Source organism: Etheostoma cragini, chromosome 2, assembly GCF_013103735.1.
Source record: "Etheostoma cragini isolate CJK2018 chromosome 2, CSU_Ecrag_1.0, whole genome shotgun sequence".
In the NCBI taxonomy this organism is placed as follows: Eukaryota; Metazoa; Chordata; class Actinopteri; order Perciformes; family Percidae; genus Etheostoma; species Etheostoma cragini.
Window position 1 is genome coordinate 5,029,373 of NC_048408.1, and position 13,084 is coordinate 5,042,456.

General features: G+C 39.7%; 1 long non-coding RNA gene across 1 annotated transcript in view; it reads right to left on the reverse strand.

The window, feature by feature from the left end:
* The window catches only part of LOC117936915, a 672,281-nt gene that overhangs the window by 419,619 nt on the left and 239,578 nt on the right, over window positions 1-13,084 (reverse strand). The gene's annotated exons all lie outside the window — the stretch shown is intronic.

Genomic DNA, 13,084 nt, shown 5'->3' on the forward strand with positions numbered 1-13,084 from the left:
CTCCCCATTGTTGGTATAATAATGTGTCTTACCGGGTCTGACTGGGCAAGAGTAAACTTTGTTGTGACAATAGTATGCTGAAAATGTGTGAGCAAATAATAAAAACCAGAAACTTAAAGCAGTGGCCCAATCAACAACCTGCATTTTGGGTGAATTTAGGAGGACATTCCATCATTGCCATGGTACAAGTCTACACGGATCTATTTGCTTGAGCCATTTATCTACTTGACACAGGTAGCTAGTGGACATTCTTAACTCATGGTTAATTTACGGTTCTGGTTATGTCCTTGTTTACTGCGGATTGTTTGCAGCAGACAAATTGAAGCCTTTTTAAGAACATTATGAATGAGATTAAAGACCTACATGAAAGTACAACAAAATGCAGAGTCACAAAATGACTTGCAAAGAAAATAAATGTATTCAAATTGAATAAAAGTGAAACGGAGTAATAATAATACTTGACAGATATACAGAAAATTATATTTGGACTGGCACGGAATCAAAAAATATACATACCTTACAAAGCACTGCGGAAGCATTAAGGGAAGCGTTACATGGACGTAGGAAAATGAAGACCTGTTAATTATTATTTATTATTTAAGACCTAGAAGACAATACTTCAGGGAATTTAAGACTTTTTAAATCTTCAGTTCGTAACATCTTAATATTAATGAACGTCCGTTACATTCAAGCAATTGCCAAGTTGCATCAAAGCTAATTAAGACTATCAGCTCAAAAGGCGTGTATCATGTGGACAGTGATGATGTTGTCATTACTTAGAATTCCTCATGGGGGCGACATGGTTTATTCGGAAACCCTGTGCAGTGTGGGGAGGGGCAGGGAATTTGTATATTAACTATATTCCCAGTGATGTATTTGTATGTATATTTTCTAAGTAATGCAACATTTCCAATAATGAGCTTGTTTTTCCCCTCTTAAAGAGATCTAGCATTTGGTCCCACCCCCTTGTGACTGTTTCCTCTCTTGAGAAAACAGGAGAGTTTTTATTTTCCCTGAGGCAATACAGTCATGCACTGTTCCACAGATCTACATGTGGTGTGTACTGCGGCAAGAAATGCAACAACGCACCAACAAAAAGAAGTTAACATGGATGTGAACAGTGTCGGATGGAAAACGTGAAAATAAATGCACTATACACTGGGTGTGTCCTTTAGTCAGACCTCAACGATACACCCAATGTAAACATAAGACTTGTTTGTTCACCACAATGCCCCCCCCAGGGAACTTTTAATGCCGCCTCAACCGGCAACAGAGACTTGTAGCAAACACAGAAAATGGACCCAATCACAACATCTTCGGGGTGGGAAAGTTCTGCGTCCAGTAGACTCAAATGTTTTTGTGAGTAACCAACTGAAGTAATGTTACTCTAGCTATATAATTCATTGTGAATACACACATGTTAAATGACACAAAAACCCGTCTGTTGTAGCCCTGATAAATTAGCCTGAAGCTAATGCTTAGCTACCTGTTCAGGATGAAATTGGCCAGTTTGGCATCCTTTTAGCCTTAAAGCTGTCTCCATCTTTCAAATACTGTACATCTCCAATATTTACCTAGGATTTGTAATGGATAAGAATTTTTGGTATCGTGACACCCCTACTCCCAAGGCTAAACTCACTTGGCCAACATTTCAATTAGAGATACGAGGCATTTCCTATCGGTAACGGCATTCATAATGGCCGATAAAAAAACAAAAACACATACATAAAAAACAACAGCTACTGACTCAGAAATGGCACATCCAAATGAAAGATCATTGTTGGACTGGCTCTAGTGGCTGGAATTCTGCACCAAGGCTCAATTTTGGGAAAAAGACTTCAGATACAGTATAACGGGACCATTAAGATCTATATAAAAGAGACTTCAGATACAGTATTAGGGGACCACTAAGGTCTATATAAAAGAGACTTCAGATACAGTATTAGGGGACCACTAAGGTCTATATAAAAGAGACTTCAGATACAGTACTAGGGGACCACTAAGGTCTATGTAAAAGATACTTCAGATACAGTACTAGGGGACCACTAAGGTCTATATAAAAGAGACTTCAGATACAGTACTAGGGGACCACTAAGGTCTATATAAAAGAACCTTCCGATACAGTATTAGGGGACCACTAAGGCCTACATAAAAGCATCCAAAGAGCACCATGTCATGAGACCTTTAAAAAATAATCGCAAATTGAATCGGAATATAGGTGAAAAAAAATCACAATTAGATTATTTTCAAAAATCCTTCAGCCCTGATATAAATCTAATAACTTTCCAAAAACCAATTAGTAATTGTGTTAAAAGCTCAAAGACACCTTTGTAACGCCTCGGTGTGGTCATAGTTGTTGCACTATTGCATTTCCACTGAACCAAGACAACGGGTAAACTGGAAAATGACAACAAAGCATGTTGCATGACGTGCCGTACATCTCTCCCTGAGCGACTTCCTTTTTTTACTGCTGCAATGAAACGCCTGGTTATGTTCTAACCTGGGTTCTCTGAGAAATGTTCCAGTCATATTAGTTACTTGACGTTATCTGTAAAATAGTGTAATAATCTCATCTTGCCAAGCTAGTGTTTCCCCTACTGTGCATGTATTTGCTCCAATATTTTATTACATTACAAGGTACTAGGACAACACAGAGATGTATACTTTACAGTTCTTCAGTGTATTTCAGTGTGCCTTTATCATTACTACTTTGCACTGAAGAAAAGCCAGATTGCGTTCAAATTGTAATCAGTTTAAGTGCATGAGGTATCCGGTTATAGGACACCTGTTGGTAAACACGTATTCTCTGTGGCTATGGTCATTTCAATAGAACTGAAGCAATAAGATGGCTGGATTCACTGTTGTACCTTCCCTGAGAGCATTGCACATTAAAAAAATGTATTCCAAATGCACTTTATCCTCTTATCGTACTCCTCAAATCAGCTTAGGCCAAATACTAGGGATAAAAAGTCTCACTGACCATCCAACTTCAGTGTGTTCCATTCACACAACTTCAAAAAAAGTAGATTTTGTCCTAAAATTAAATTTCTGTTTCTCAAAAAATAACAATATCATATTAGCAAGTAGTCCCAGTGCAAATGCAGTTTATTAGCATTTTAAAAACAACAATAAATCCCAATTGGTATTGAACTTTACATATTTCATGGATTTTTTAATGGAAATTATGTCAATGGGCTTTGCCAAATGATATAGTTTTGTGGGTGGGTGTTTGGCATGTCAGGTCAGGTATTTGTGTGGGAATCCTGCGGTGTGTGTAATACATAGGCTGTATAACGGTGTCATCGATGTACCAACCCAGACCTGAGGGCCAGCAAGCCGGGGATTAGCCCCGGGAACAAAAGGCGAAAACACCAACGTGTTTCTGTGATGTTCACAACAGGGGATTAGAAGGTTCCCACTGACAGGATTAAAACAATACCTACTGTTTTTCTCTGTCCTTCTCCACCAAACCTGCTTTATCCCAGCCTTGCTTGTTATATTAAGAGATAATGTTTTTCTTTGCCTTCCTTGTGTTGGAGCTTTTCTCTGCTCTCTTTATCCAACCTTGCTTTTTAATGGTTAACCTGCATTTTGGTCTTTCCCCTCCTCTGGTAGGATTATGTCAAACCTGCCTAAATCCTGAAATTCCACCTTAATCCTCTGTCTCTGAGTAGTGCTGTTATTTATGAAGAAATGCATTTAGATGAAAAAGTAGAGCGGTTTTGATATTTTTTTTTGTGTTATGTTGTAACAGTTATTTTAAAAAGACGAACTACATCCATTTTCAAAATTGATACATGCTATTTCTTAGGTTAAAGACAGTCCAAAAATATAAAAAATAACACATTAACAACTAGAATTCTATAACTCAAATTTGTGATGTCATCAAGTACAAAGGCCTGGATAGGTTAGTTGCTAGTCTACTGCTTTCTCCACCATTTTCTAACGCATTTTTTAACAGATCAGGGATCGCTACTGATCGCCTCCTTTGATGACACACACCCTGCGCCCCAAACGCACCACCAGACTTCCTGGATGCCGGCAAAGCAGCGTGGGCGCAGCCACTCACTGATCAGAGAGGGATTCGCAGCTTGCCAGCCCTCGGCAACAAATAAAGAAGTCTGTCTTTCTAAGTCTTTCACCCTTTTTTTTTACCGAAAACTTCTATATCTTAAATACTTTAACATTGCAGCTGATTGTATTAAGTCTTCCATGATTCCACCAGGAAACCGCGCTTACAGGCCGTTAATGCCTGGACCGACTTCGGTAAAACAAAGACTGACTATTAAACGCGAGAGGCATCACTAAGTTTAGTTTTCCCTTTATTCTTAGGTTGGGTTTTTTCTGGGATTCACAACGTATGGTATATTAAACGTGTGATTATATCACAGCTGAGGGAGGAAGCCTGCAGTGAGACGTTGCTTGAGTGAGACCTATGATAAAAAAAACTAAAAAAACTGTAGGGTTGTCAATCTGAAGAGGAAGAGGAATAAAAGTCCATTTGCTTGCTGAAGGAGAAGAAAGAATGTGTCATTGATTTTATGTGACAGAAGCACTACAATCAACTGAATTCACGAGGCACACTGGAACTAACGGAATAGATCAAAACTGATCACCTCAACCTAGAACACCTAAGACATGGTCAAAGAAAACGGGGTCATTACCGTTGGAGGGGGGGTGGAGATCTCATACTAAAAGTAATCTGACAAAAAAAAAAAGATAAATTTGTCATGATTCAGTGGCAGTAACGACATTCTCACTGGAAATATGTACGGATGATGGACTTCCTTCCCAATTTGTGATGGATTATAGGATTTAAACAGTACACTGTGCGGATACTTTAATGGGAACAAAAATGAAGTGAGGACAAGAGTTGGGCTTATTACTATTTTCTCACAGTGGGATCCAAATGTAATTAACGAGCAAAAGATTGAGTGATAGAGTTACAATCAGTGTGACAGCCAGAGATGATAGCGGATGTTGACACAGCTGATACGTGGAGATGAGACGGCTGGGCTGTGACCACACTGATTGGTCTGATGTAATTGGAATGTTGACAAAAATAAACACCGGTTCTGGAGGGCACCAATTATTCTAAACGCTAGCCTGCCAGGCAAAAGCAATCACAGCCGGACAAGCCCGTGAGCTATCAATAATCAACCCACACCCCCCGCCCCCAACAAAGCTCCACACAGATTTGTTTACACGTAGATAAAGTCCCGTGACAAAACACAGCCAAAATACAAAATCAGGTCTTTGTGCAAGGCTGCGATTACAGGAAAAAAGTAAACGGCTAGAGTAATCAGACAAAGATCAACCTCCAAGGCAAGAGCAAACACAGAATGCCTGGGGGGCATGATCCGCACTAATCAAGCGCTGACTGCCAATCGGAGCTTGTTCCCTGTCAGGCCAGTGGGGTAATGACATGACCAGAATGAAGAGGTTCCTCCATTTCAGGACGCGAGTCAACCATGCCTCGAGGGTTGCTCCTGATTACCTTGTGATTGTAGAATGGGAGAACAGTTTCACTAAGATATCTCTTTTTCTGTATTCAAATAGCGAGACACCTGCCAATTGCATTCAAGAAAAAGCCTCTCTCACTTACAGTGATAGTTGCCTGATGCTCAGTGATAATCTTGTTATCTGTTCACCAAACTGTCATTCATTTGCCTATTTCTTGACCTTCACGTCTATCATTCACTCCCCCTGACATACAGCGTCTCCAGATTGACACTTCTGGTGAGCTGCGGGGGGGTGATCACTGCCGTCAGACAGACTCTTTCTGACAACTCAGCACTAGTGGGCACGTTCAGTCTCCAAGACGCGTGGAAGGACAACGCCAATACAGAAGAAAGCTGAAATGCTCACTCATTCTTCTATCATGCCATTTACTTTGTGCTTCATGTAACACTGATTTTTCATGCTTACAACCATCTGTCTAAGTCTCTATTTCTCTGTGAGAGAGTACGTGTGTGTGTTTGTGTGTGAGTGTGTGTGTGTGTGTGTGTATTTTGTGAACTGCACCATCCCTCTCCTATCATCCCCATCAGCTACTCATGTCTTGCTCTTCCTCAAATAAACCCATCAGCTGTAATCAAGAGCTATCTTGTCCTTTCTCCTACATTCACTTTGACACAAACACGCAGACTTAAAACAGACACACACACACACACACACACACACACACACACACACAAACACACACACACACACACAAATTAACTTTTCATGCAGGTCCTTTTTCTCTCCCTTTGGGACTTTTAGGGGGGAGGTGGTCTGCCGTCCAGGGCCCTGTCACGTATTGGGCTGCCCACCAATATCCATAAATAAAAAATAACAAACAAGATATTTCAGTCACACATCGTTTATAACAAATTTCAGTTGACACAAACTGTTTTGGTACGGTTTTAACTCAGCGTTTGTGATACATGTTCTGTTTTTGACTGTTCAATGTCTCATGCTTATTAAAAGAAAAACACCTTTTGCTGACAATTCATATCAATGTTCTCTTCCTTGTATAATAATATTTAGCAGTTTTGATTGTGTCTCAAGTAATAATGCTCCATAAAATGTTTTATCTGTTACAAAGTGAATATTAACTTTACTGACACTTTTATTATTTATTTACTTCTTTGTATTTGTTTTATAAAACGCATATTGAATAGTAAATAGCAATATCTGGCAGAAAAAACGCAATTGGATCCCCCCCCCCAAAAAAAATAAAAATGGTTCAGCCCTGCTATAGAGTGTCTAAAGTTCAGACTTCAGGGGAAAGAGTATGTGAAAGAGTGAGATAGGTAAGGAAAAGGTTATCATTGTTGCAATGCACTGGTAAGTAATACCAGGGTCATATTTAAAAGAAATGCTGCAAATGCAATCTCACTTTTAATGCTTCTCTTCTGTCCCTTACACACACACACACACACACACACACACACACGCGCGCAAACACACGGACACGGACACATACACACGGACTATCTCCCAAGAGCACTCTGCTCTCCACTCCCCCTCAGTCCCAGGGCTAGATTACCATAGACAAAGAAAGAAAGAAGGAAAAAGAAAGAAAAAGGGGTGAGAGAGAGAGAGAATGTGAGAGAGCAAGAGAGAGAGAGAGAGATCAGACAGAGCTGGGTTTTTGTCAGTGGGTCATGGCATGGTTAACTAGCTAATATGATTAAATTTAGCAGAGGCACAAGTCACATTGTCAGCCCACATCAAAGTCTCGGCGCTATTGCGAGAGCAAAACGAGCCCTGTGTGCAGGCCGAGAGAGGGAGATGAAAACGCGATGAGCAGCCGAGGAGAAGGGTGATGTTTTAAACATAAAACAGAGACAGAATGGTCGGGAAAGATGAGGCAATAACGTGGCAAGAGAGAGTGAAGAAGTGTTAGCTTAACCCAACAAGAGAACTGCGTGACCTGAAAAGTGGCAGTAAACAGCACACCTCTGTCGGCTCTCCTCCGCGTACAAATGAAGGGCCATTGACAAATACTTCTGGTGTCAAGCATGAAACCAGTTCCCTGACCTTCTGGTTTGATTATCTGCCTTGGGACTGAGAGTTTTTGAGCTCACTTCTTAGATGGTTTATTGCATGACATGAAAAGAATAAAATTGCTTTCAGAGTAGAGAGCTGCAATTGGCCGGTGTTCTGCCTCAACAGTACGCAGTACTTCACAGTAAAGAGACGCATGGCTCATAGAAAAGGATAATTGGAGCTTTGAGTGACAAGCATTTTTGCGCCCATATGTAGGATTCCATAAGGATGATTTGTAAAAACGTTGGTGATGCCCTGAATGTTCAGATAGGGCCATCATTGGGTTCCATTTGTCCGATACAAAGGAACTCGGGACTCAGCTACCGATGGTGCACAATCTAGAGCCCGACATATTTGTGTCATGATGTCGTCTGCCACCCCCCCCGTGCTATCTATGAGCTGTGGGCTTGGCTGAGCTGGCAGTGGACGCCAGGTGAAGCTCATTGCCAGGAACCTGCTGAAAACCAGTTTTTAAACTGAGCCCGTTTATATTGTAATGTAATGTTACTTTTTAACTTTCTTGAATAATACATATGAATGAATGAATGAGTGAATGAATAATCACCTTGCTGCAGTACGTAAGGCCGGCTCTGTGATCCACTCGTCACCGGATCGTGCAGTCTACAAGAGTAGTATGGTGGCCCTCCTGGCTCCCTGTGGAAATCTGTGTTTTTGGTGTTGTGGCGCCTTATGTAGCTCATGTGTTCTGTGTTCTCTCTTGTTGCAGCCCGCCTTGCTTACTCATGCTTACACTTCCTGTTTGACACCCCCCACGCTCATTTAACGCTGATTACTAGGATTTGATTCAGCCTCAAATTGTTTGTTGGACTCTGGGAGATTCATTACCACTTGGTCATTATCACCAAGTCACTGGGCCCGCTCCGGAGAGCGCACTGCACCCACCACTCACCACCGGCTCTCCTCAACGCACCCCCCTCCTGTTGCCACCTGCATATTTATTGTATATAGTTTCACAAAATAAATCACTTGATTGTATATCCTGTGTCGTCATCTGCTTTTTGGATCTGCCAACCTCCAGTGCCGTTCCGTAACAATTTGGTTATTTAAAAATCCGATATGCTGATATCGGCTGATATTAATTAAAAAAAACATCCAGAAACAAAACATAAACAGATTTCCCTAACATTAGTTATTTGTAACTTTATTAGTTCTCACTGACATAACACAATAATTTGTTTTATTGGCACAACAGAACACAGGAATGTTAAAATATATTAATGTTCTGATAAATAAAATGTATAGAAATACAAACTGAAGATATGAAACTTAAAGTCCTTGAATAACAAAAAAACTAAAAACAGGTTCATTGTAGAGCGCCCTCTGGTGGACAAACTAAGCAACGCCAACAGTCATAACTTTGTTTTTATTTTTAAAATATTCATTTATTAGAATCATTTATTTGTCATTGTAAATGATTCTGCTGAATGATTTTCTTTTTTTTTTTATGGGCCATTATAAATGCCACTACCGATGGATCGGGAAAAGCCTAATATTGGCACATAATATTGGCCCGTCTGACTAGCAGAAACACTTTGCTTCTCCTAATCTACGATTTATTTACTTTGTATTTTTTATCCAAGAAACAAACGGATGCACCAGCACTAAAGAACACTTCCTCCCTTTCTGAATCTTGTGCTAGCCCCCAAACCCAAAACTCAGACCCTTGCATAATGTGTTTAAATGGCTCTTAAAAAAAGAATTTAAAAGAATTTCTGTATCTAAAGTATAGAAACTTGTAAAAAAAAAATGGATCTACAATAAGACTTTTAACCCAAGGCTGCACAGATGTAAAAACAGCGGTGAATGGCTTGTATTCAGTCCAGCTTCGAGGCAACCGGTATTCAGTCCAGCTTCGAGCCTACCAGTGACAGCAGGGTTCATTACCAGTAATCAAAGGCTCAATTTGAGAATTACATACACAAATATAATTTGATTGTTGAAAAATATTAGGGAATGAAATTTGAATGGTATCATAGAGAAAAACTGTGTGCCTACAACTTGGTTTGGCCCAGTATCAATATACATACTGTGTAGAGGGCTGGGCTATATGGAAAAACATCAAATATCACAACAGTGTCGACCAAATACCTCAATACGCACTACCAAGATGATATTGTCATGTTTAGAGATTTTTGATAAATAATCATCAGTAATGTGGAGATAATGACTATGTGGGTAAAAGCAAAGAATAGAACAGTTACAACAGTCTGGTAAGTTCAGAAAATGTCATCGTTTGACTGTAATAAAGCCTTTAAAACTAGGGAAAGACACCACACATGCCATATTACAATGTCCAACATTTAAGACTGTATCTAGTCTCATATCACGATATCCATATAATATCGATATATTGCCCAGTTCTAATTGTATATACTGTATATATCAAATAAGGAGGGTATAGCTCACTTTGAGAATGAACCTGCTTGATTCTTTGCTTTACGTAGCATGCTTAAGCATACAGCAATTCTCTGAAGAGAACGGGGGGATGAGGCTAAATTATTATTATTACTGATCCATAAATATAACAAGAATACAAATTCTCCCTCTAATACACACACACACACATTGCCCTGGTGCTAGGTGGCAAAGAACGGGGGCTTTGAATCCTCTCAGAATAATTGGGTTGGAGTCAAAACAAAGCTCTGGTCTAGTGCATTTTATTTTGGATGAAAATGTGGAAGCATTTGAAAGTGATCTAAACAGATTCTCTAACAACAATGAAAAATTAAAATGATAAGTAGAAAAATCAAGACAAAATATCCCAAAAATGTTTTAATAACAGGTGTTCGGACTTATCACTTGGGGGCTAAAGCTCGCTTGTTTTTCTTAATTTAAAATGACAGTGTCTGAAACGTTCTCCTCCAACATTGTTTTGGAGAGAGTGACTTTTTTTGTTCATGGCTCATTGTAACGCCCCAGAGATTGCCAACTATTACATTAATAATATCTAAAACTGACTGTAAGCCGTTTTGGCTGTACGTAGTCTGCAATTTGGGAGTTACAGTTAATTTTATCTCAACTAAAATGTCTGCAATGACTGCAAGCTGAGCAGTCTGCACTGGACGTGCATTTTCAAACGCTGTCATTAGTTTTCCACGGTCTCAGCTGAGGGGCTCATTTGTTTTAGTTTTCTTTTAGTTTTCTGTTACTGCTGATTCTGTTCTTGTGCCAATTTAGGCTGTGGAGACACAAATGCATACTAAATTGCTTATTGATATTCAAAACAGTGTTTTACATTAGAACTTAATTGCAGAATGCGTTAACACTCGCCTGCTTAGGCTTTTAACAATTCAAAATGTTACAGTAATTGTCTGGGAATTAATTGTGATTAACAAAATAATTGTATCTTTTAGCGAAATAATACATTAATCTACTTTTTCAAACAAATCAAAGTTAACAGGGATTTGAGGAAACACCTTTTGTTATACGTAACTGTTATGCGACCCAGATACAAAAGTACACAGCCTACGAAGTAAACCACGCCTCTTAATTATCATATAACATTGTGTTTGTTGCCTAAATCAACCAAAAAAATTGAATATGAAACATCAATTCCCGTCAAAAAAAGACAATAATCATAAACAAAAAGCTGCAAACCAGGATGTTTGGAGTTACTAGTGCAACAAGTTACAGTCCGACAAATAAATCACTTGCAATATTACAATTTGGCACATCTAAACCAAATCAACAAATACCATCAACAATCATAGCCCTTAGGACCTTGGAAAAAGTTAGCAGTACCGGTTAACTCCCCGTGGAACCACTTTAGCATTACGTTAGCATAATGTAAAGGAATAGCGGCCATCTCCGCTACAGCGTTGTCATTTACGCTAACGTTACTAATTAAAAAAAAAAGCATCATAGACGCACTAACTACAGTATTTAAACCCAAGTAAAGGTGCATGGGTGGATTTTAACATTCAAAAGCCAACTGGACTTGCAACTGCAAGAGGGGCGTCCTCTGGTAGGAAGTCATAGCATCATAGGCTCGCTAACGTTACTGTTAGGTGATGCTACGGCGGTATTGCAAATGCCTTTGATGGATCCAAACAAAAGTGTGACCAATCTCTATGAAATAAAATGCTCTAATGCTTTAATTGGGGCTATACAAAACAACCGCCACAGTTAGACAATTCTTTAATAATTCTTACAGGCCTACGCTTTCATGTGTTCATGTGTGCAGCTTCACCAAATCAACACAAATAAAGAGCATACTTTGGATTGATGGGAAGGCAATGTGCTCACTTTGTGAAAGACATTGTTTGACATGACTTGCAGAAAGTGAGATGAGGAGATTGCTACCATGATGCTACAGCCAGCAGCTTGTTTAACATAAAGACTGGAAACAGCGAGCCAGGCAACATAATTGGACTACCGGCACCTTCGAAGCTTACCAATTAATACATTAAATCACATTTGTTTAACCTTTATTAAAAGAGTATCAACGAGCCCGTTAATCTGCGTCCCTGTTCCCAGTCTCTATTCTGAGCTAAGCTAACTGGCTCCTGGCCCCAACTTCACAGTGAGCACACAGATTTAAGAGCAGTACCGATCTTCTTATCTTACTCTCAGCAAGAAGGCAAATAGGCGTATATCCCTAAAATGTCAAAATATTCCTTTAACAGGTTGAGCTGTTTTGACATTTTACGTGAAGGCAAAAAGTTTGACATTTTGGGACACACTTATTTGCTTTCTGGGCACAGAGCTAGATGAGAGGATAGATCCCACTCTCATGTCTGTCCCTTAAATGAAGTTTAGCACAAATAATGGAAACAGGGGGAATGGCAAGCTTGGCTCAAAAAGTGGAAAAACAGACCAGCTGTTGTCCTGCTTTCACCACTTATGATGCTATGCTAAGCTAAGCTAATTGTTCAGTCCACAGACAAAGTGAGTGAAGTCTCACTTTTACTGCCTTTAGAGTTTCTTGCAATTTTCAAATCCAGTATTTGTGATCATATTTCCCATCCCATTTGTCTGAGATTGTATTTTCCCATTGAGCCCCCTCTATGCTACCTACTGTAGCCATCCATTAGCCCTCTCCCTCCGTTTTGTGCATTAGTTCCCCTCTCTTCTCCCAGTGAAGGGCACAGAGGACTGCCGGTCTGGTCCTCATTAAAACAATATGTGCGATACCTTTTAGAGTTGTCAGAGTGAGGGGGTAAATCTGGCCACATTGCCCCCTCTGGCAGAGGCCCCGTCACATCAATGACCAGTGCTTCTTTCTGATTTGCTGTCGCCGATAGTTACAGACTGATTCTAATCTCTGGCCAAGGCCTCTGCAATGAGGTAATTAAAAACATCACTTGTACAAGTCATAGCACAAGTTTTCTTTTTTTTTCTAGCATGCTAATACTTTTGTGGCGTGGTTTGACAGGTAAGACAGCTTTGACACATAACCAGCTCGAAATGTGACATGATGATGTTTGCAAGGAGAAAATGCAGAGAAAAAAAAGTGACAGTTTTTTTTTCCACAAATCTTTGGAGACAATTACAGTGTTTACCAAGAAATTGTCAAAATAACTTACCT